The following is a 23,493-nucleotide window of genomic DNA, read 5'->3' as shown; positions in this document are numbered from 1 at the left end:
TACCACAGTTCATTTTATTTTTTTATTACGAGACAGCAAGAATAAGCAGGCTAACACTCAGGGGTGTTGCTGATGTACTTGTCTGCCCGTCTCCCCCGATCAGACCGTAAGCCCGTCAAAGGGCAGGGACCGTCTCTATCTGTTACCGATTTGTCCATTCCAAGCGCTTAGTGCAGTGCTCTGCCCATGGTAAGTGCTCAATGAATACTATTGAATGAATGAATGGTGTCCCTTTCCCATCTAGGGCTCACAGCCTTAATCCCCATTTTGTAGAGGGGGTAACTGAGGCACAGAGAAGCTAAGTGACTTGTGCGAGGTCACACAGCAAAGTGGCAGACCGGGGATTAGAACCCAGGTCCTTCTGACCCGTAGGCCTGTGTTCTATTCCAGATTAAGTCCCCTTTTCCTCCTTTCCCTCTCCCTCTGGCATCATCTATGCGCTCGGATCTGTGACCTTTGGGTGTCTGAAGATATGACAGGGAATGTGTCTGCTACTGCTATATTGTGCTCTCCCAGATACTTAGTAAAGTACTCTCCGCAGATAATAAGCGCTCAATAAATACTAGCACAGTCCGTGCCGGTCCCTTAGGGAAAATCACCCTGAATGCTCACTCTCCACTCTCCTCCGTTAAAGTGGAAGCTCCCTGTGGGCGGCGAAAACGTCACCGGCTTCCTTGGTACCTTCCAGGTTCTCATTACCGGGGATCAATAGTTACAATCACAGTCACTACTTCATAGGCTCAGCTTGTCTCAATGAAGGGGAAATATCAGGAATCGAACGTGGTGTAAGGGAGACAGAGAGTTTGGGTGCTTGTGTGTGCGTGTTTGTGCGCACATCCCTTCTGGCTTTATATCAGTCGAGATCAGCAAGGCCTAACGGTTAGCGCACGGGCCTGGAAACTCTCAAGAAAACTCTGGCTACGCTACCAGAACGACGGCAGGTGGAAGTGGACGTTCTGGGAGAGATGCGTTCACGGAGTCACCGTGGGTGCAAGACGACTCGACAGCAGAGACGCGACGAGAGCAGCGAAAGGGTCTTCCGATCTCCCCCTGGGTTCTGTCGGTCCCGTGGAGAAACCCACCACCGAAGCAGGGGGACACCGCATCACGTGACTCCAATCTCCGCTCCGTTCGGGACCGGGCCCAGCTCCAGGGTGGAAAATTTCACGGCTCCTCCGTCTCCCAGAAGGGGTCTCTTGGGACCCCAGCGAGAGGGGCGGGCTGACCGCAGAACTTCATCTTGGCGAGAATCGTTTTGGCCACCGAGCCTTCGACATCAATATGTCACCGTCAATTATTTCATTAAGATCTCCGTCTCCTCCGCAACCTGCTTGTCTTTGAGGACGAACTCGAGTTCCCCCCGTCCGCGATATTTCGGCTCAAAGGACACCCGCCGCCTTATAGAAGGGATACGGCAGGTCTCTCTGCCCTCCCCCCCTTCATAAATATATATTGCAGTCGCTCCCGATATTAAGAAAAAAAAAACAAACCATCCCCCGCTCCTCCGTGACGCCCCTCGGTTCGCCGTCGCTTTCACTCCCGGGCGACCTTGCTCCGACCGACAGACGGGAGGACGACCTTAAATGACAACGCGACAGATTTCATCCCGTTGTGGACCGCCTGTTCGATTATCCCCCCTCTCTCCATTTCTCCCGGCCAGCCCCGTCCAAGCTGTTACTGTGACAGAGGTCCCTGACCTTGGAATTAAAATATGCAAATTGGGCCGGGGGCTGGTCCACCCTCAGCGCGAGAGGACGGCGTTGGCCGTCGGGAGGGCGAGGGGTGGTTAAGGGTCCGTGCGGCACCGGGAGGAAGGCCTCTTTGCAGACGCCTTTCCCCTCGGGACCGGGGCCAATATCGCGCAGGAGGTCAGAGGAGAACTTGGGTTGCCAATGGGAACACGCTGGCAGGAAAAATGATTAGAATCCAGCTGGTCGATGGAAACCCTCTCTCCCGAGCAGTCGTATTGGAACCCGGGCGGCCAATGGGCACGCTCCCTCCCGGGATAACGTATGATAATAATAACTGTGGTATTTGTTAAGCGCTTACTATGTGATAGACACTGTACTGGAGAAGCGGCGTGGCTCGGCGGAAAGAGCACGGGCTTGGGAGTCAGAGGTCATGGATTCGAATCCCGGCCCTGCCACTTGTCAGCTGTGTGACTGTGGCAAGTCACTTCATTCATTCAATAGTATCTACTGAGCGCTTACTATGTGCAGAGCACTGTGCTAAGCGCTTGGAATGAACAAGTCGGCAACAGACTTCACTTCTCTGGGCCTCAGTTCCCTCATCTGTAAAATGGGGATTAAGACCGTGAGCCTCACGCGGGACGACCTGATTACCCTGTATCTACCCCAGCGCTTAGAACGGTGCTCTGCACATAGTAAGTGCTTAACGAATACCGACATTATTATTATTATTTATTATTACTGACTGTACCGTACTGACACTCCGCCGGGGTGGATACAAATCGGGATGGACACAGTTCCTGTCCCACATGGGGCTCACAGATTACAGATGAGGGAACTGAGACCCGGAGAAGTGAAGCGACTTGCCCAAGGTCACACAGCGGACAAGTGGCAGAGTCGGGATTAGAACCCATGACTTTCTGATGTCCAGACCTATGTTCTATCCACTAAGCCATGCTGCTTCTCATATCAGAACTCGGGCAGCCAAAGGGAACACCCTCTCGCAAGTAGAATTATTAGAACCCGGGCGGCTAATGGAGACGCATTCTCGCAGGCAGAACTATTAGACCCCGGTGGCCAGTGGGACTGCTCTCTCACAGGCAGACATATTTGAACTCGGGCGGCTAAGTGAGAAGGAGCACGGCGTAGTGGTTCAAGCATGGGCTTGGGAGTCAGAAGGTCATGGGTTCTAATCCCGGCTCCACCACTCGTCGGCTGGGTGACCGTCGGCAAGTCACTTCACTTCTCTGAGCCTGTTACCGCATCTGTAAAACGGGGGTTGAGACCGCGGGCCCCACAGGGGACAGGGACCGTGTCCAATCCGACCGGCTTGTATCCACCCCAGCGTTTAGTGTAGTGCCCAGCACATAGTAAGCGCTTAACAAATACCATAACAATAATAATAACATTTTCTCACAGGAGGCCACAGGCCACACATTTTCTCACAGGAAACGATCTCTCAGGCCACTATATTTTGTGATTTAACTTTCATAAAGTGCCTATTTCTTGACACTCTCTTTCTCTGAGACCTTCCTTTCACCCCAGTAAACCAACCGATGCCTTCAGGAATGTCGTGTGTCTGCAGAAGGGCTGGGCATCTAAATGTTTAATGGCCATTAATCATAATAAATAAATGCAAAGCATTCCATCTCCAGCTCTCTCCCTTTCTCTCTTTGCCTCTCTTGCACTTTCTCTTTTCTCCTCTATCTCTCTCAATGTCTCTCTGTCTCTCTATTTTTTTTTCACCTTGCCCCAGGAGAATCCCAAGAATAAAAAGGCCGCATGCAGTACTTTATTTCCAAATCTGACAGAGAACTAGTGGCGACCCTGATTTTCCAGGATCTAATGGACATTCCTTTCTAAAGTCATTCCCAAAGCCCTTGGGGCCTGCAGATCAGAACTATATTTAGCCCATTATGAAGGGCAGCCTGTGAAAAGAGCTTATTTTATCAGTCGGTTGCTTCCGGTGGCGGATGCGAGAAGACAGTCGGAGCTCTCTTTCAAAGGGTATCCGTGAATCTGTACGAAAGGGTCGGTGTCGGTTCGCGGCCGGATTCACACACAGTTTTTACTTACGGTATCCCGACCGTAGTCCGCTGAAAGGTGTTGATGACGGCAAAAGTTCTACTGGAGTCACGAGCTCCAGGCATCTCCTAAAAGTGGAGGTTTAAGGTTAATGTCTGAAGAAAACTTTTCAACAGCAGTGAGGCCTAGTGGCAAGAGCCCTGAGCAGGGATGTAGAGGAGCAGGATTCGAGTCCCAGTTTGGCTACTGACCTGCTGTATGACTTTGGGCAAACAACTCCACCTCGCTAGGCCTCATTCTCCTCACCTGTAAAATAGGGTATTTGCCATCCCTTCCTCTTAGATTGTGAGTCCTGTGAGGGACAGGGGCAGGAGCCCTGGACTGAGGGGAAAATGGCAGCTGAATCGCCTCAGGCCTTTCGGCCAGTGGTTTCCGCTGCCTCGGCCACTTGCCCCAGACCCCCGAAGGGCTCGTTGGTTCTGCTGGACACTGCTCAGCAGCCGGGTCACCAGGCCCCTCCGCCCCGGTCCTCCTGGGTCCCCACCTCAGCCTCGGTGAAAGCGACCAATCAATCACTGCTATTTATTGAGCACTTCCAGTGTACAGCGCACTGTACTAATCACTTCGGAGAGTACAATACAGCAGAGTTGGTAGACACGTTTCCTCCCTACAGTGAATTTAGGGAAGACAGACATTAATAGCAATAAAAAAACTGTGGATATGGACTTAAGTCCTGTGGGGCTGAGGGAGCAAGGCCGAGATTTTGCCACGAATCCTATCTCAGGCTTCCAACCCCATCGTCCCCCAGAGGGTCTGGTTCGGCTAAACTCCTCTCCCACCCGGGCCACGTGGAAAGAGAGAGAGAGACGGGCTCTGGCCTTCCCACTGCCGCACCCCTCTCTCCCCCGTCGCCCCCTGCTTCCATGACCTCATCTTTTCATTCTTTCATTCGATCACATTTATTGAGCTCTTAATGTGTGCGGAGCACTGTACTAAGCATTTGGGAGATTACGATAACAACGAGCGGACACATTCCCCGTCCACAACAGGTTTACAGTTTACATGCCAGCTGCGGACCTGACCCCCCTCAGGGCCTTCCGCCCCCCGCCGCTGACTCACATCTGGGCAGAGATGTGAGTGGGCGGTGGTCCAACTCTCCCGGACTTTTCTCTTGTTCCTATGGCCCACACGGCCCGGATCGAGGACCAGTGGCCCCCCAGTATTCTGTAGCCCAGCCCAAAATGGAGACCCGAGCTACCGAGACCACTTGGAGGACTTTCTTTTCCGTCTCCCCTTCTAGACTTTAAGCTCCTGGTGGGCACCCACGATCTCTTGTGTCCTTCCCTTGGGGCAGGGGCGCAGCACATGGCAATGTGGGCCGCGTTAGCTAGCTGTGGACAGCCCTGGGATGAGAACCCAGATCAACTGATTCCCAGAGTCGTGCTCTTTCCCCTGGACCAGAGAGCGCTAATAGGACAGGGGGTGTCGGGGGAATGTAGAAAAAGAACATGACTACCCATTCTGTGGAACTGTGCTCTCCCAAGCACTTACTGTCAGTGCTCTGCACACAGTGAGTGCTCATTAAGCACCACTGATTAGTTGATTGATTGAGAAGTGGTCATCAATCTCTCAGAGGTGTGGGAGTGGGGGGATTTTAGGGGCCTAATCCCAGCTCTGCAATCAGTCTGCTGTGTGACCTCAAGTGAGACACAGCTCTCTGAGCCTCCGTCTTCCTCATCTGTACAATGGAAAAAGAGATATCCGTCTTTCCCTATATTCCAGGAACAGTAATTTGAAATAATCAATAGGAAAACACCTCAGATCAATGAGAAAACACTGAACGAACTCATTTAAAGTGTTCAACCAACTACATTCAAGAAACAAAATCAGGATGAATTCTTATTTTAAATGTATACATGTGTAGTTGATTCATTAATTCATTCATTCAATCGTATTTATTGAGCACTGCGTGCAGAGCACTGGACTAAGCGCTTGGGAAGTACGATTCGGCAACAGATAGAGACAATCCCTACCCAACAACGGGCTCACAGTCTAGAAGGGGGGAGACAGACAACAAAACTAAACAAGTAGATAGACATCAATAGCATCAAAATAAATGAAATTATAGATATATACACATCATTAATAAAATAAATAGAATAATAAATATGTACATATATACCCAAGTGCTGTGGGGCAGGGAGGGGGTTAGAGCAGAGAAAGAGAGAAGGGGCGATGAGGCGGGGAGGATTAATCAACCCAGGGAATTTTTAAAGGTATTTGTTAAGCACTTACTATGTGCCAGGCACCGTACTAAGCACGGGATTAGACCCAAGATAATCAGGTTGGACTCAGCTCCTGTCCCGCATAGAGCTCACGGCCTGAAATCCCACTCAACGAATGAGGTAACTGAAGCACGGAGAAGTTAAATGACTGGCCCAAGGTCACACAACAAAATGGTAGGGCTGAGATCAGAACCACGTCTTCCGACTTCCGGGTCCGGGATCTAGGTCAAGCTGCTTCTTGAGTAGTGACTGCCCATTCTGTGCTGAGTACGATGATGTTCAGACTTCCTGTCCCAAATTTCCTTACGCCAATGAGCAGATCGAGCTAAATCCGGAATAGGTTGTTTTGCGAGCCTTCCCCAGGTCTCCCATCAGGATCCCGCCAACTGGCATTTTGGAAACCTGTGTTCTAGCAGAAGCCACAGTACTTCAGTATTGACAGTAACTCTCTTTCAATCCTATGATGACCCATTCCTCTCCATGCCCCCTAATAAAGCTGGCGGCTCAGCCGACGTTTGTAGGGAATGCTGAAATAATGACAAATGATTTCCCTCTCGAAGAACGAGTTCACACCATCTCCGCTCGCATTACAACAGCTCTGGGCTTGGAACTCCTTAGGAAAATGAGACTACAAGATCTCATTATTAACATGGCTATTATTGCTATTATTTAGCAAAGGGGCAAAAGCGTTTTATTTTTGCGTGAGATACGAGCCCCGAGATCTAATCCTACAGAACGTCTAACATCCTAACACCATTCTAGTTCATCAGTGCAGTCTAATGGTAGTTAATTGTATTCCCTGGGATAACTAATCCTTCACTAACATTTGCGCGATTGATTAAAATCCACTCCTTTCTCAAATCAAGGTCTTTAAGTAATTGATGCTCTAATAGATCTGTAATTATCGGAGGCAGCGCGTTCTCGACAGAGAGATCGAGTGCAGGAATAGCGGAAGTCCACGAGCCACCCCCATTTTGCGGAGGGGATTTTGACAATCGCCAAAATCAGGGGGCTGCCTGTGCCTCTCATCTGCCACGAATGAACCGCCGAGAGAAATCAGTCGTGGTGGGACTGCCTCATATTCATCCCCCATTTTCTTGGCCTCACACACTTTCAATCTCTAGGGCCCCCCTAAGATAGTTTTCCTAAACAATCAGTTCGCCGTGAACTCATATTCTGAAACGTGACAGGCAGACTGTGACTCCAACTTTGAATAAAAATGATAATGCTGGTATCTGTTAAGCGCTTATTAGGTGCCGGGCACTGTATTAAGTACTGGGGTAGATACCAGGTAATCGGGTTGGACCCAGTCACTGTTCCACAAGGGGCTCACAGTCTTAATCCCCATTCTACAGATGAGGTAACTGAGGTACAGAAAAGTGTAGTGACTTCCCCGAGGTCTCACAGCAGACAAGTGGCGGAGCCGGGATTAGAACCCAGGTCCTTCTGACTCCCAGGCCCGGGCTCTCTCCGTGAGGCCACGATGGTGTCGTGGGAAGGAATCGTTCGAAATGTTCCAGACTAAACATTTGAGAGCTGGCAAGATAAATATTCCCGAGCGCTAACCCATTAGCTTTCCTCGCCGTTGGGCCCTACTCTGTTCTTACTGCAGGGGGTTCAAGGGTCATTCAGGTTTAAGATGCTTGGACAGACTGGATGGAAGCAGGCAGTGAGTGGAGGTGACTCACGTGGGATTTTGTAGTGTTTTTAGCCTGAGATCTCCACAGAGTTTGCATCTATAGTTGCAGACTCTGGGAATGCCCGGGTAGCTCAGTCGAGCCATCAGAATTTTAATCTGAGGGTCTGGGTTCAAGTCTCTGTTCGGGTGGATGGCTGTTTTGTTGAGAAGGAGCGAGTCCTAGTGGATAGAGCATGGGCCTAGAAGTCAGAAGGACCTGGGTTCCAATTACTTTGCCTCAGTTAACTCACTTGTAAAATGGGGATCAAGACTGGGAGCCCCACGTGGGACACGGACCACGTCCAATCTGATTACCTTGTATCTACCCCAGTGCTTAGTACAGTGCCCGGCACATAGTAAGCAATTAACAAATGCCAATTGAAAAAAAAATGCTGGTTAAAACGCCACAAGCATCAGTAATCTTAATTTACTGGCCAGCACAAGACTAGCTTGAGTAATGAGAACTGGAAAAGTTAGTCAGCCTAAACAGGATAATTAGACTAACTAACGCCTGTCAGGGAAACAGAGGCAAACTTTCAATTATCCACCCGAGGGGCGGGCTCAATAATCTGTTTTTGATCAAGACAAGACTTAAATCTCAGGTTTTCTTGCTTTTTGGACTATTATATTATGAACTCTCGTTTAAAGCTGTCCTTATTTGAAGAAGTCACTGCGGACGAGGGAGCGCGTGTCCGTGTGTGTGTCTGAAAAGGTCATTGTGGAGTTTGCAATCCCAGCCACATTGGGCACACAAAAATGTTGTCCCTTGTGTTGCATTCAATGTTTGTAGTACCTGACTTTGTTTTCTCTTTTGCCTCCTGACTTCTCATTTCTTAAGAAGCAGCTTGGCCTGGTGGGAAGAGTACAGGTCTGGGAGGCAGAGGACCTTGATTCTAATCCCAGCTCTGCCACATGCTTGCTGTATGACCTTGGGCAAGTCATCTCATGTCTCTGTACCTCAATTCTCTTATTCTCCCTTCTAATTAGACTGTGAGGCCCGTGTGGGTCAGGGACTGGGCCTATCCTAACTCACTTGTATCTACCCAGCGCTAAGAACTGTGTTAGACACATGGTTAGCGCTCAAGAAATATCATAAAAAAGAAGCTTTTGCTCAAAAAGAGCCACTCCTTTCTTGATACCAGTACACCATGCTGGTTTATCCTCATCAGTTTGCCTCCCACTTTTCAGCTGGGAGGCAGCACTGTCGGGGATTTTGCTTTATTATGTCCTTAGAGACTCTCAAACAACATTTTCCAGTCACAGTTTCAAACACGCCTAATGCGAATTTCCTCATCCACCACCCCAGAGAAGAAGGACTGGGGTTTGGTCAAACACCACCCTCAGACTCAAAGTCCTGCCAATTTAGAAGACGACTCTGTTTAACCCAGGGACGGGGGGACGGGGGGGGGTGTCTTCCGTCGGGAGTGATGGCCAGAATTCCCTCTAGAACCGTCGGTTTGCTTGACGCCACCGACGATCTCGCTCGTCTTCCCCTCGGGACACCGAGTGTCACTGGCGAACAGGTGGGCGGGGGCGCAGCACACGGCAAAGTGGGCCACGTTAGGCAGCCGTGGGCCGAACCGGACGGAGAATCCAGCCGTGCTCTTTCTCCTGGACCAGGAGCATCTTGTGAATGTAGAATCAGAACCCTTAATATCCCGATCATTTCAAGACACATTTACCTTTCTGCAGGATGTTTGGGTGGATTCGCCAGAAGGTGATTACGCTTTCCGTATCTAGAAGCACCCGTCATTTTTCCTAGAGATAAGATCCTCTTATTAATGTCTCCTCTAGTCACTTCTGTAGTGCGCTTCTCTGACAGAAGGAGAGGTTGGTGCAGAAAATCGAACCCAATACAAACACAAGTTATTCATCATCTTGGTTATTATTCCTAACAGTAATAATGGTAATAGCAACAACAATCAACTTTGCTCATTTAAAATCCAATCTGTTTTAATTGCAGACATGTATTCGCCTGCAGTTTCACATAAAAATGTTCACTAATCATAAAATACGTAGAAACTGGAGAAGAAATTCGATCATTTGTTCATTAATGGAAATGTGTTCATTCTTTTTTCTGTTTCCCTCGCTCTTCCTCTTTCCTCAATCAATCTATCAATCATATTTATTAAGTGTTTTCTGTGTGCAGAGCCCTGAGCTAAGCCTTTCTCCCTTTCACCTCTCTCTCTCCCTCTCTCGGAGCTCCGTCCCTTTCTCCTCTTTCCCGCCTCTCTGGTGCTGTTTTCCCTTCTGCCTCCTTTTCCCTTTCTGTTGAAGTCAGGAACCAAATGAGCTCTGATGACATTTTGGGCCGCTTCCCTACCTCAGCCTGGCCATAAATGCAAGCTGAGCTTTCAAGATCGCTACCCGTAATGCGTTTCTATTGCGACAACACGGTCTAGTAGATAGACTACAGGCCTGGGCTTCAGAGGAGTTGGGTTCTAATCCTGACTCTGCCTTTTGCCTGTTGTGTAACCCGAGGCGAGTCACTTCATTTTTCCGGGCCTCACTTTGCTCATCTGAAAAGCAGTGGTTCAAAACCTGTTCTCCTTAGTATTCGGAATGTGAATCCCAGATGGCGTCTGACCCGGATATCTTGTAAATACCCTACGGCTTAGTAGAGTGCTTAGCATATAGTAAGTGCGTAACAAATACCGCAGTCCTCCTCCTCATCACTCTGCCAGTAGCTTCCTGGGTGACTTTAGAAAAGCTATCTTACCGCTCACCTGTGGGCTTAGGTTTCCACAATTGTAAACGGGGGATAAGATTGAGAAGTAGCACGGTGCAGTGGATAAAGCACAGGCCTGGAAGTCAGAAGGACCTGGTTCCTAATCCTGCCTCCACCACTTGTCTGCGGTGTGACCTTGGGCAAGTCGCTTCACTTCTCTATGCCTCAGTTCCCTCGGGTGTAAAATGAGGATTGAGACCGTGAGCCCCATGTGGGACAGGGATTGTATCCAACCCTATTTACTTGTATCTACCGCAGCACTTAGTACTGAGTTAGACACATAGTACGCGCTAAACAAATAGCAAAATTATTATTATGTCTGTCGCTCCCTACCTCACCAGAGATAGTTTATGGAGAGGGTCTTAGGAACATAAAAGGCGCTATATAAATTCAAGATATCACGGCTAGTCACAAGGAATCGGAGCATTTAAGATTTATACCCATGATAATCATTCGTTGCTCTCAGAACCCCGATGTGGACTTTGAGTCAGGTGGGGAGTGTGGACTGGAACCACAAGATACCCCTCCCCGCTGTGTACTCCCGTACATTCTTTTGGGGAGGGGGTCGCTCAGAGATTGTCCCATCTCTTCTAGACTGTAAGCTCTGTGTGATCAGGGAAGGTGAATTCCAACTCTGTGGTACTCTCCCAAGCACTTAGTACAGAGCTCTGCATATAGGAAGCGCTCAATAAATGCCACTGATGATGATCAGACTGTAAGCCCGTCAATGGGCGGGGACCGTCTCTATCTGTTGCCGACTTGTACATCCCAAGCGCTTAGTACAGTGCTCTGTACATAGTAAGCGCTCAATAAATACTATTTAATGAATGAATGAATGAATGATGATGATGATGATCCCCTGGGAAGCTAAACCCTCTTCCCACAACGCTTTGCCCTTCCCAATTCCCCATCACTCAAGAACTGTGGAGAATGAGTTCTCAATTTCATGCAAATGGTTAAGACCCCTGCTTTTCTCACCTCTGAGACTGTGAGAGCCCCTTGTGGGGTAGGGTCTGAGCCTGATCTGATTACCCAGTATCCGCCCTACTGCACTGCACAACGCTTGGCACAGAGTAAGAGCTAAATGAACACCATAATTATCTTTAAGAGCCCGAGGATTCTTTAGCCCGCACAGACCGCCAACACAGTCACGGGTTCCCGAGCAGCCCTCCTTCCCTTGAAGACGGGTAGCATTTTTAAGGAGCCGTGGTTGGGGGGGGAGAGAAGATTTTTGGAGGGGCTGAAAAAGAGAAGAGCTTTTGAGACAGAGGTATTGGATGATTTTGAGGACAGGGTGCCTGAAGCAGCCGCCCCTTTAATCAAATCAGCAGCAGCAACAGCATCTATGGGACCTCTATTACACTCTACTGAGCGTCTATTGTAACTAGAGTTCTACTTGGCCTCTTTTGAGTTTCTCCATAATCCCCAGATTTTGACCCTCCCTTTCTTTTTTTTAATGGTATCTGTCAAGCACTTACCATGTTCCCGGCACTGCATGAAGGGCTGAGGAAGATACAAAATAATCAGGTGGGACACAGTTCCTGGCCCTCATGGAGCTCGCAGTCTTAATCCCCATTTTACAGATGAGGTAAATGAGGCTCAGAGAAGTGAAGCGACTTGCCCAAGGTCACACAGGAGACAAGTGGAGGAGCAGGATTAGAACCCAGGTCCTCTGACTTCCAGGCCCCGGCCCCTTTCCACTAGCCCACGTTGCTTCGGACCCCTTACCGTTCAGCCTCAAAATCCTCAGAACCTCATGCAAGGGCACTTGGGCAAAAATGAAATGCAGAAAGGACACCAGTGTGAGATGGAAAAGCAAGGATCCTCATTGCTGATTTAAATTGAAGTTTGCACTTTGATTAAACCGCGGTTTCTATCACCTCCTAGAGGAACCGACAGTGGCCCAGCCTATCCCATCGTGATATCAGCTGAGGAATGATTTCCGATTTAAATTTAACAGTGCGGTATATTCCCGTGGCTTGTGCGTTATTATTTTTGTACAATTATCTATATTTATAATTATTTCTCTCTAGTCGAGGAATAATAAGGGAAAGTATGTCATCAGGAGCACGGCTTGTTTATAGAACAATTTAAAATAGGGCTACCGCAGAAAAAAAATCTCTGTGAAAATCCAGGAAACAGATCCTTATGCAGCCCGCTGATCCCAGGAGAGATGCCATATTCATACCGAATAAAATAACTATCCCACAAAACGCAACCTTTTCCAAGCAATATAACTCCGAGAGCCACAAATATCACGGAATGAAATGAATATCGGCACAAACCGCTCCGGTGGCTTGTCTTGAAATGAAATTTAACAAGAAGAAAACCAACCCCGCCGATATACGATACGCCACTGATAGCAAGCCCTCTATTAGTTCCCATTAACACGCCGAAGCTCATCTCGAACTCCGAGACTGAGGCTTTTAAATTCAACGAGGGGTTCTGCCGCTTGAATCTGTTCACTCTGGAAGTTGATGCTTCCCTTGCCTGGTGGGGAAAACTTCTTGTTGGTTTGTTTGGAAAAATGGAACCTCGATTTCACGGTCTAACCGGCTCCCAGGGAAATAGAGAGCTAATGGGGAAACCATTCTGGAACCGGCAAGAGTGGGAAGAGTGGTAGGAATTGGAATAGTGTCGGCGGGATTATTAGACTGTAAATTCGTTTTGAGCTGGGTATGTGTCTACCGTTCTGTGGTACCATACTCTCCCAAGGGTCAGTACAGTGCTGTGTTTGAAGTAAGCTTGTATCTATTAAGCGTCATTCGTTCATTGAATAGTATTTACTGAGCGCTTACTATGTGCAGAGCACTGTATTAAGCACTTGGAATGGACAATTGGGCAACAGATAGAGACAATCCCCGCCCATCGACGGGCTTGCAATCTAATCGGGGGAGACAGACGGACAAAAACAAGACAACTTTATCACAATAAATGGAATCAAGGGGATGGCCACTACATTATCATGCATTACGTGCAGACCACTGTACTAAGCTCTTGGGAGAGCACACTCTGATAATACAACAGACACATTCCCTGCCCACAGCAAACTTACAGTCTAGCGGGAGAGACAACCTCTCCGGGAGAAGGCAGAGTAGCCGGACCAAGAACGACGGTAATTCGGAACTGAGGTATTCGGGAAGCACTGACTACGTGCCAAGCCCTGGGATAGACACAGAGCAGATCAGACCAGACCCAGGCCCCGTCCCACACGGGGCTCCGTCTAAGAGGGTGGGAGAACAGGCACTGAATCCCCGTTTTGCAGAGGATGAATCTGAGGCACGGAGAAGTCGAGCGACTTGGCCGAAGTCGTAGAGCAGGCAAGTGGCGGAGCTGGGATTCGAACCCAGGTCATTCTGGGTGCTCTGCTCTTTCCACAAGACTGTTGAGATTCAACATGAGACAGGAAGGCAGGCAGAGCGGGATCCATTCAGAGCAGAGGAAAGAGTGGCTGAAAGACAGGCAGTCTGGTATAAAGGGGGCCCGATGGCCAACCTACCCTTGAGTCATGGAGACTGCCAGCCTCCTCTTCCTGAGCCCAAAGGATGGGGTGAGACCAGGATGAGGCCGGCTGTTTAAAAGTAGGACCCCACCTTCCCTTGATAGACACCGCCTCATCTGGAACTCATTTCCACAGCCAGAACAGGTTAAGCTGACCACTGGGGAAAGCTGTATAAATCTCGCAGAGGGTAAATAAAAGCGGTAATGAGGAGGCGGGAGGGAAGAAAAAGCGTTTTATGGGCCACCTCTTCAACAAGGGTCCTTCTTTTCCCCAAGATGCAGAAAGGGCTTTTAAAAAGCCTCTCACACCTACGGGATTCTTGAATTCTTACTCCTTTCACACTTGTGAGGGAAAGGTAACACCTCTTTAATGACCCGCGGTAAATAACCGAGACCTCTGAGGCAGGTAAATAGTGGCACATTTTCCTCCGAGCACCTTTAACGAGCTAAAACAACAAGGACGTACTTTCCTCTGTCCCATTCCTCCGCCCGGCAGGATATGAGAGCACAGAGCCCCGCAGGTAGGGCCTTTATGATCCCCTCACAGAACTCAAAAATTTTTCAAAAATTCCCTAAGAGGGTGGCTTTCACTTCCTGCCTCTTGTAAACACTAATCCTCAGCTCTAGGCGCCTCTCGTGAATAAGTTGCTCATGTGAATTAAAAGTTGCCTGATCTGAGAGACCCTATTGGAATAAAAGGGAATTGATCAGCGGATGGATTCTGATTCAGTCGGATCGGTAAGTAGGTTCTGAGTGCTTGCAACTCTATGCTCGACGGGAGGAGACTTTTTCTATTTCTGAAATGGGACCTAATTGAACTTAAATATAACTCCGTGACTGCTCTCCCTGCTTCTTTCAATCGGTTTTTGCGTGTGTGATTTAGTTGGAGGTTGGAGGTGCCACGTGGGAATATATAAGGGACACGGTGCAGAGAGCTGAGTGGCTTCCAGGAATGATGATGAGTAAATAGGGTATTTATTAAGCACTACTATGTGCCAGGCACTGTTCTAAGCGCTGGGGTGGATACAAGCAAAACGGGTCAGACACAGTCCCACGGGGGGGCTCACAGTCTCAATCCCCATTTTACAGATGAGGGAACTGAGACCCAGAGAAGGGAAGTGACTTGCCCAGGGTCACCCCGCAGACAAGTGGTGCAGTCCGGTTTAGAACCCATGACCTTCTGACTCCCAGGCCGGTGCTCTATCCGCGACGCCGTTCTGCAGTGAGCAGCTATATACCAAGTGCCCTCTGTTGACGGAGAATTGATCCTACGGCAGCTCTGGGTATATCGTAGTCTCCCAGTCAATCCATCAGTTGTACGTCTTGGGTGCTTACCTTGCGCAGACCACCGTACTAAGCGTTTGGTCACAGTTAGTATACCCGATCACTGCACACAAGGATCTTTCATGTCCACTGCAGAATTTTAAAAGTATGTCCCCATTTTCTCTCTCCTAAGTGAGCTCTCTGTCAACCGCACAAGCTCTCGGCAGAAATATTTTCCGGCTTCAAATATCACCCCAGGTCAGAGATCGCCTTCTCCACCGCAGCCAGGCTGTGAAAAATCTTTCAAGAACCTTTGGAAACTCTTTTTTTTTTCTTTTTAATGGTATCTATTAAGTGCTTTCTATGTACCAGGCACTCTATTAAACACAGGGGTAGATTCAAGATATTCACATTGGCCACAGTCAATGTCCCACATGGGACTCATACTCTTAATTGCCATTTTACAGAGGAACCCAGAAGTAAAGTGACTTGACCAAGGTAACGCAGCAGACAAGTGGAAAACTCAGGATTAGAACCCAGGTCCTCCGACTCCCGGACTTTTTGTCTTTCCACTCGGGGATAAAGACTGGCACTGTGTCTAACTTGATCATTTTGTTCTGCCCCGGTGTTTAAGTACAGTGCCGAGAACATCATAAACTCTCAACAGGTATCATTAAAAATCCCCACTCTCGAGGCATTTTCATTTGAATTAATTCATAGTCTCCTCAGAAGTTTCACTAGCTTAGGTTTTGCCCCAGATTGGTGCTCTAGCTAAAAGATTTTCCTAGCAAGAGAACAAAAATCCTTTATTTTTCTGACCTCCCAGTCAATCAACTATCGGGCCCCGGGTCACACGGTCTTTTGGTAGATTTCTGAATCTACCGTCCGTAGATTCGTCCGTAAATGATGGACAGCTCGAGTTGGGTTGTGAAAACGTCTTCAGAGTTTCTTGGTTTTAGGTGGCCGTTGCCCACCTTTCCCAATTCGACATCTCTTCTTCAGGATCTACTGAGCAAGCACTCTCAAAGACGGAAAACAAATCCGAGAGAACGAGCATCAAGCGTGAGCTGGAGAAACAGGCCGTGGAGGGAGTAGGATGGGGACTATGATTGATAAATACTGAATGCGAGAAGACTGGAGGAAGAAGACAGGCTTGTTGACAGGCGGAGGAGAGGAGCTGAGCGTATCTTTTTAATGAGGTGTTAAGTAGATTGCCAGGAAAGGCGGGTAGTGACCGTAGTGAAGAGTCCACTGGAGGTGTGGAAAAAAAAGGGAATTATATGCCATTTGATAATGCAGTGAAGAGGAGAGGAGGAAGAGAAGGCTTCTGGTTAAGTGGTAGCTGGCAAGCCCCGGAAGGCTCCGGGTGTAATTAGAATTGTGTGTGAAAGGATGGAAGATACAACCCTGTTTGCATTCTAGGATATAAGGAGGCAACATAGATATTAGTTTTCTTTCTGGTGGAAAGATTCTCATGTTATGGATCATGAAGGATCTCCGTTGCGGGTTATCCCTTTAGAAAGGAGAAAAAGGAGGAAATTCAAGGCCATTAATCAGTAGTGTTCACTGTGTGTTCACTCTTCTCAGAACACTATACCGAGCGCTTGGGAGCCAACGCTAGATTTAGTAGACACGATCCCTGCCCTCTAGGAGCCTTCGGCCTAGCGGGGAAGAAAGCGGTGTGGCCTAGTGGATAGAGCACGGGCCTGGGAGTCAGAAGGACCTGGGTTCTAGTCCTGGCTCCGTCACTTGCCTGCCGCGTGACTTTGGACAAGTTACTTCACTTCTCTGGGCCTCACCTGTAAAGTGGGGATTGACACTGTGAGCCCCATGTGGGACATGGACTGTGTCCAACCTCATTACTCCGTATCTACTCCAGGGTTCAGAACTCTGCCTGGCACATAGAAAGCGCTTAACAAATACCATGAAAGAGAAAGTAATGGGAAGCAACAGAATTTAAAGATATATATCTAGGCGTTACGGAGGGCAGGGAGTGTGGGGAACAGAGGTGCGGAGACAGGAGGAAATAGTATCAGGAGAGTGTTGGATTCTAATCCCAGCTCTGCCACTGGCATGCTGTGTGATTTTCAGCCAGTCGCTCAACCTCTCTGGGGGCCTCTCCGCAAAATGGGGAGAATAATGCCGGCCTCTGATGAGGACAAAAGCTGATAATTAAGAGATGAGTACTTAGGAAAATCAAAGCAGAACAAATAAAAAAGAAAAAAAAAACCCTCCACTACTCAGAGATCTTTGGGTTATAAACAGTTGGATAAAACCTGTCGGATACACTGGATAGTGGCATAGAGTGAGTTTTCGTTTTTTCAAAGAGACCTTCATTAGTTAACATATCAAAAATGTCCTTCGGAGACATAAAAAATGAAACACCTCTTAGTTTCTCTCTCAGGAAAGCTAATGATGGGATTTGAAAGTTACTGGCAACAATTATGAAAGAAGGGTAATAAAACAATATAATGGCACAACAGAGAATAGATATCTAATTGATGTTTCCTGGTTTAATTAGTTTTAAATTCAATTAGCTTAGTGTTAAACTGTGATTTAGAAGGCCCATTTGATGTGGTGTTTCTGTTTTTGTTTTATTGAATTTGAATACACCCTGTTCTCCTCTAACGCGAGGGTATGTTCTTACAAAACTTCCAGCTAAGGAAATTCCCACCAAACAGCTCTCCATCTTGAGTGCCACCCACCTGCACGTAACTGTTTTCTTCCAATTTTGCGGCTCACCGAGCCCAGACTCGTATTGGAACATTCTCTAATTCCTAAGAGCACCGTTCCTAAAATGGGGAGTGGAAACACATATTAGCAGAGAGTCCTGGAAAATCAAAGGTACGGAGAGAGGAAACCTTCAAGGCATGAATGACAGAGTTAGGGCTTTCTCGAACCTCCAACCCATGAAAACATGTCCAGCCCATCGAGGGCATCCAATGTCAACTGGGATTACCTCAGCATTGACGGATCCTTCCAGGCCCTCCCTTCCCCCACCCCTGCCATCTTCTGACATAATTAGGAGATGGGAGCGCTGCCCTCCATTTCCCGGAGAGAGAGTCGGTTTTACGGGAATACCCTCTGGGACAAGCGGGATTGATATCCATTCCCATATCTCCGTCCCCGCCGGTCATTACTGCCTTTCCTGCGGACCGAGGCCCCCCTGACAGTCATGTTCGGAAAAAGTTCCGTGCGTGCTGGGTAAGGCGGTCTTCGAGCCTTCACACGCCATGAATTAATTCATCACCTAAAAGCTAAGTATTGATTTTTTTAATGGTTTTACAAATCTGTTTAAACCTCTATGATGTAATTATGAGGACGTGTGTTTACTGTAAATTATCTAACAAGTACAATGGTGTGACTCTCAGCAGTAAGAAACATTTTTAGCTCGCAGGAGAGAATGAGGGGATCCGACTGGTTGCATCTTTTCCAGTCAGATGGATTTTTTTTTTCCCCAAATAGATCGCACCAGACTGATGCAGGGTTGTTTTAGTCTCAGCTGGCTCGGAATTGGTACAACAATTCTCCACAGAGATAAGAACACTTTCACACATCAGGACTTCTTCCCCATGCTTTGTAGAAGTTAATGGCATCGGGATAAATTCGGGAACTTTACACTCGCCCGTGACAAAACTCAGTTTTTCTGCACCGGGGGAGGCTTGCGGATTTTCTGTTATTTTCTTTTCTAATACTAATTCATTTCCTGACGATGATGATTTTTCATCAAGTTCTTACTCTGAGCCAAGGGCACTGGGTTGAACACAGAGGTAGTTGAAAGAAACTCAGATCAGATTCAGTTCCCATCCCACGCCAAGGCTCACGGGAGAGAAGGAGGAGGGATTTTATCCCCATTTTACAGTGGAGGAAATGGAGGCCCATAGAGATGAAATGGACTTCAGTGAAATGACCTCAAGAAATCTTCAACATGGGTGGCACAACCCCAGTAGGTAAAGCCCTAGCAGCATGGCACAGTGGATGTAGCCCGGGCCCGGGAGTCCGGAGGTCATGGGTTCTAATCCCAGCTCTGCCATTTGTCCGCTCTGTGGCCTTGGACGAGTCGCTTAACTTCTCTGTGCCTCTGTTACCTCGTCTGTAAAATGGCGATTAAGGCCGGGAGCTCCATGTGGGACAGGGACAGCGTCCAACCTGATTGGTTTGTATCCACCCTAGCACTTAGTACAGTGCCTGGCACATAGTAAGCACTTAAATACCATCCTTGTTATTATTACTAAAATCATATCTCCTCCAGGAAGCCTTCCCTGACTAACCTCTCATCTCCTCACACTACTTCCCTCCTTATTGGAGGGTAGGGATCCTGTCTCCTTACTCCGCCGTTCTCTCCCAAATGCATCCAACAGTTGGGAAACTCCTTCGGGGTAAGGATCATGTCTATAACTCTACTGTACTCTCCCGAGCCCTTAATACGGTGTTCCACACACAGTAAGTGTCCGGTGAATGCTATCGACTGACTGATCGATAAACATCCCCTATAGGTAAAGCCAGGAATAAATTCCAGTTCTTCGGATTCCCCCAGCTGGATCTTTCAGGGTGGAGCGAGGAATTAAAAACAACACAAAAACCCAAGGATTTGACAGCTCTCCATGTTACTTTCCTCCCCTTCCCGCTCCTGTTACCCTACAGGCCGCACGTCCCAGAATTAAACCTTTCATTCTCCCAGTACCCTCTGACCTTACAAGGGCCCTGGAGGAAAGTTCTATAAACCACCAGCTTTTAGCTAAATGAGTTGCCACACGTTAGATTTTTACCTCATTCCCCAGAAGGAGGGTGCAATATTTCCTCCTGGCTCCCGTTCACGCTAGCAGAGTGGATATTTGAAGCCACTACTCATGCAGAGATAAAGGAGCAACGGAATAACCCCTCTATGTCTCCCGAGAATATTTATTAGTGGCCGGTTTCAGACCGGGTTCGTGCCGGTACGTTCCGTTAACGGTAATAAGGGCTGATCTTGCCAAAGCTCCGTGCTAAATGCTTGGATTGATAAAAAATGATTTGATTGGATGTAGTCTCCATCTTAGCGGGGCTCCCAGTCTAGAAGGGAAAGCGAGAATCTTATCCTGTTTTATAGAGGAGGAAACCGAGGCCCAGAGAGGTGAAGCGACTTGCCCAAGGTCCCGCGGCAGGTCACCGCCCCCCCCCCCTTTCTCCAGTGAGACACTCACTGTCAGAGCATTAAAAGGGAGGCGGTCCTTGAGTTACTAATCGAATAGCAGGCGAGGAGCCATTGCAGCAATTTAAAACAAAATGGAAAACGTGAACCAGATTGGTTTTGATTTAGGGAAGGAAATGTTGCTTTTCCAGACTCCTAATCCTCTTCTCACCTCCCCCCTCCAACCACGACTAAATAGACGTTCCTAGAGGAAAAGAAGAGGCTTACATAATCAGATGGTTGATGAGTCCTTGAGAAACTTACACTTGTCTGTGGTTAGCCCCAGATGGACTCTGCTCTGAGATTCGACTTCAGCCTTAGCTTATTTACATCTTCCTAGGCCCGGATCGTTCATTCCATCCAGTAGGACGGTGGTTCGCATCAATAGAGAACGGCTCTCTCCATCGGATCCTCTTCCGAGAGAGGAGGAACAGCGTGGCCTCGTGGAAGGGCCTGGGAGCCAGAGGACATGGGTTCTAATCCCGGCTCTGCTGCCTGTCTGCTGTTTGACCTCGGGGAAGTGGCTTCACTTCTCTGTGCTTCAGTTACCTCATCTGTAAGACCGTGAGCCCGTGTGGGACAGGGACTGTGTCCAACCTGATTATCTTCTATCTACCCCAGTGCTTAGAACAGTGCTTGGCGTATAGTAAGAGCTTAACGACATATAGTAAGGCTCCCCTTCCCAGCCCCATCCCGAAGCCCGGACTTCTCCTCTGAGCTGAGGCAGAGATACCCTACCACAGGTGATCGCCTTTCACCATTTGGGGGGGGTCAAAATGGGAAGCTGAAGGGGTCTGAAAGCTGCCCTTTTGGGTCTTCGCCTTTGATGGGAAAAACGCCCCCCCCCCCTCACCCCGAGGATGCAGGCCTCTGCACGTAGTAAGTGCTCAATAAATACTATTGAATGAATGAATGAAAATGTTTATAAGTAGCGAGAGCAGGAAGAAGGACCACAGACCCTGGAGCGAAAGCAAGGCCGAACGAGGGAGACGGCTTGGTAAATCGACGGATACGTAAGTGCCGACCTATCGCTGCTTCCTCCAGGTCCACGGAGGGCTGCCAACATCCCAAAGACCATCAGTGGCCACCCTCTTCTTGAGGGTCCCCCAGGCTGCAAAGAATCCTGGAAAACCCAAAGGGACAAGGACACACACACACACTCTTGGCTCATTTCTGCCCACATGAGCTCCCAGATGCCTGATAGGTAACCGGCCTGTGACTTGACCATCTGCCTTCCAAATGTTGCTTTCACGCTTTGGAATGGATTTTGCAAAGGTCTGGTGGGAAATCCCTTTGAACACGGGCCCTCCGAGTGATTCGCTAGAAGCAACCTCATTACGGAGCTGAAATGGTACACTACATCAAGGGGGCTTATTTCAGAAAGGATATGGCAGACCCTATAGGAAATGTGATATGGATGGCGTTTCTCCCCCACTTCCTGCAGCTGTGCTCTGAGCAGACGACTTTTGCCTGGATGGACTATTTTATGGCCCCTCCATAAAGTGGAATTTTCTCCCGGGAAGATCCCAGCAGGACGATCTCTAATTGAATATTTTCTTATCAAGCGTATGAAGCTGCTTGGCCTAGGGGAAAGAGCGCAGGGAATCAGAGGACCTGGGAATCAGAGGATCTTGGATCTTCCACCGGTCTGCTGTGTGACCTCAGAGGGAGTCACTTAACTTCTCTGTGCCTCAGTTTCCTCATCTGCAAAACGGGGATTAAATCCTACTCCCTCCTTCTAAGATTGTGAGCCCGATGAGGGGCAGAGACCGTGCCCAACCTGATTTTCTTGCATCTACCTCGGGACTCCATACGGGGCTTAATAAATACCACCTTATAGTATTGATTACATGATCGTCATCATCACCATCGTCATCATCAAGCTGTCCAGATTCACTTTTATGTCCAACACGGAGCGTGATTTTACACAGTGAACAGGTCGTCATTAACAGCGGCTTTTATCAGATGTCTGTAATGGGCCGAGTGCTGTCCTGGATACTTAATGGATGCAGGGTACTGAGCACCCGTCGTATGCAGATCACATTAGGGGATACCGCACCGAGCGTCTACTCCGTGCAGAGCCCAGTGTTGAGTGTCCATCCTCCGCAGAGCACATTAAAGCCTTCTGTGCCCTGGGAAAATTTAAAACCTCTCTGTCCTCCTGCCCTTGCTCCAGAGCCTCTAGAGCCCTTTCCTGGGTCCCCTTGAACACGGGCACCACTGCCGAGCCATGGCTCTCGACAGCTTGACCGGAAACAGACTGAGATTTGGGCTTTAAAGACTCTAAACAGAGTGGTCTCCTAGAAAGAGGATGGACCCACTTTGTGAAACCCAGCTCTGCAACTTGCCTGATGGGGGAATCTGGGCAAGTCACTTAACTTCTCTGGGCCTCCGTTACTTCATCTGAGAAGCAGGTGAAGCAGATGAAGGAGAAGCAGCGCGGCTCAGCGGAAAGAGCACGGGCTTCGGAGTCAGAGGTCATGAGTTCGAATCCCGGCTCTGCCACTTGGCAGCTGTGTGACTGTGGGCAGGTCACTTAACTTCTCTGGGCCTTAGTTACCTCATCTGTAAAATGGGGATTAAAACTGTGAGCCCCACGGGGGACGACCTGATTCCCCTGTGTCTACCCCAGCGCTTAGATCAGTGCTCTGCACGTAGTAAGCGCTTAACAAATACCAACATTATTATTATTATTAGCTGTAAAATGGGGATTAAATCCTCCCCCCTCCCACTTAGACCGTGAGCCCCCCGTGGGACGGGGAAAGTGTCCAACCTGATCATCTTGTATCTATTCCAGTGTTTAGTTCAGTGCTTGGCAGTAGTAAGTGCTTCAAAAAAACCATAATTGCTATGATTTTAATTGTTATCGTTACAGTGTTTGGCACATAGTAAGTGCTTAACAAATACCGTAATGACTGTTATTATTATCAAAGTGCCTGGCACTTCACGATTATGGAAACAAAAAACAAAAGGCAGTGGACAGAAAGGCATCCCGGGGCCATATCTGGCCCAGATCCGGAACAGACTAGTTGAAAATCAGACTGTCCTGAATAAAGCCATACAAATGGCTGCCCTATTTATTGAGCGCACATTCCCCTCAGAAAATGGAACGGCAGAAGGAATTTTTCAAATCGAGAAAGCAAATTCAAGCAGAC

At 48.4% G+C, this 23,493-nt stretch overlaps 1 long non-coding RNA gene across 1 annotated transcript; it reads right to left on the bottom strand.

The window, feature by feature from the left end:
* Positions 1-1,496: 1,496 nt before the first annotated feature.
* Positions 1,497-20,018, bottom strand: LOC114807330. Its single transcript, XR_003755373.2, has 5 exons — positions 19,938-20,018; positions 17,874-17,960; positions 9,359-9,434; positions 3,765-3,841; positions 1,497-1,578 (listed from the first exon to the last, which is right to left on the bottom strand). It is a non-coding gene; the product is annotated as an uncharacterized LOC114807330 (long non-coding RNA).
* Between the last annotated feature and the right edge of the window lie 3,475 nt (positions 20,019-23,493).

Source organism: Ornithorhynchus anatinus, chromosome X2 (genome assembly GCF_004115215.2).
Source record: "Ornithorhynchus anatinus isolate Pmale09 chromosome X2, mOrnAna1.pri.v4, whole genome shotgun sequence".
In the NCBI taxonomy this organism is placed as follows: Eukaryota; Metazoa; Chordata; class Mammalia; order Monotremata; family Ornithorhynchidae; genus Ornithorhynchus; species Ornithorhynchus anatinus.
Note: the sequence above shows the minus strand (reverse complement) of the source record. Positions and strands in the feature narration are given on the sequence as shown.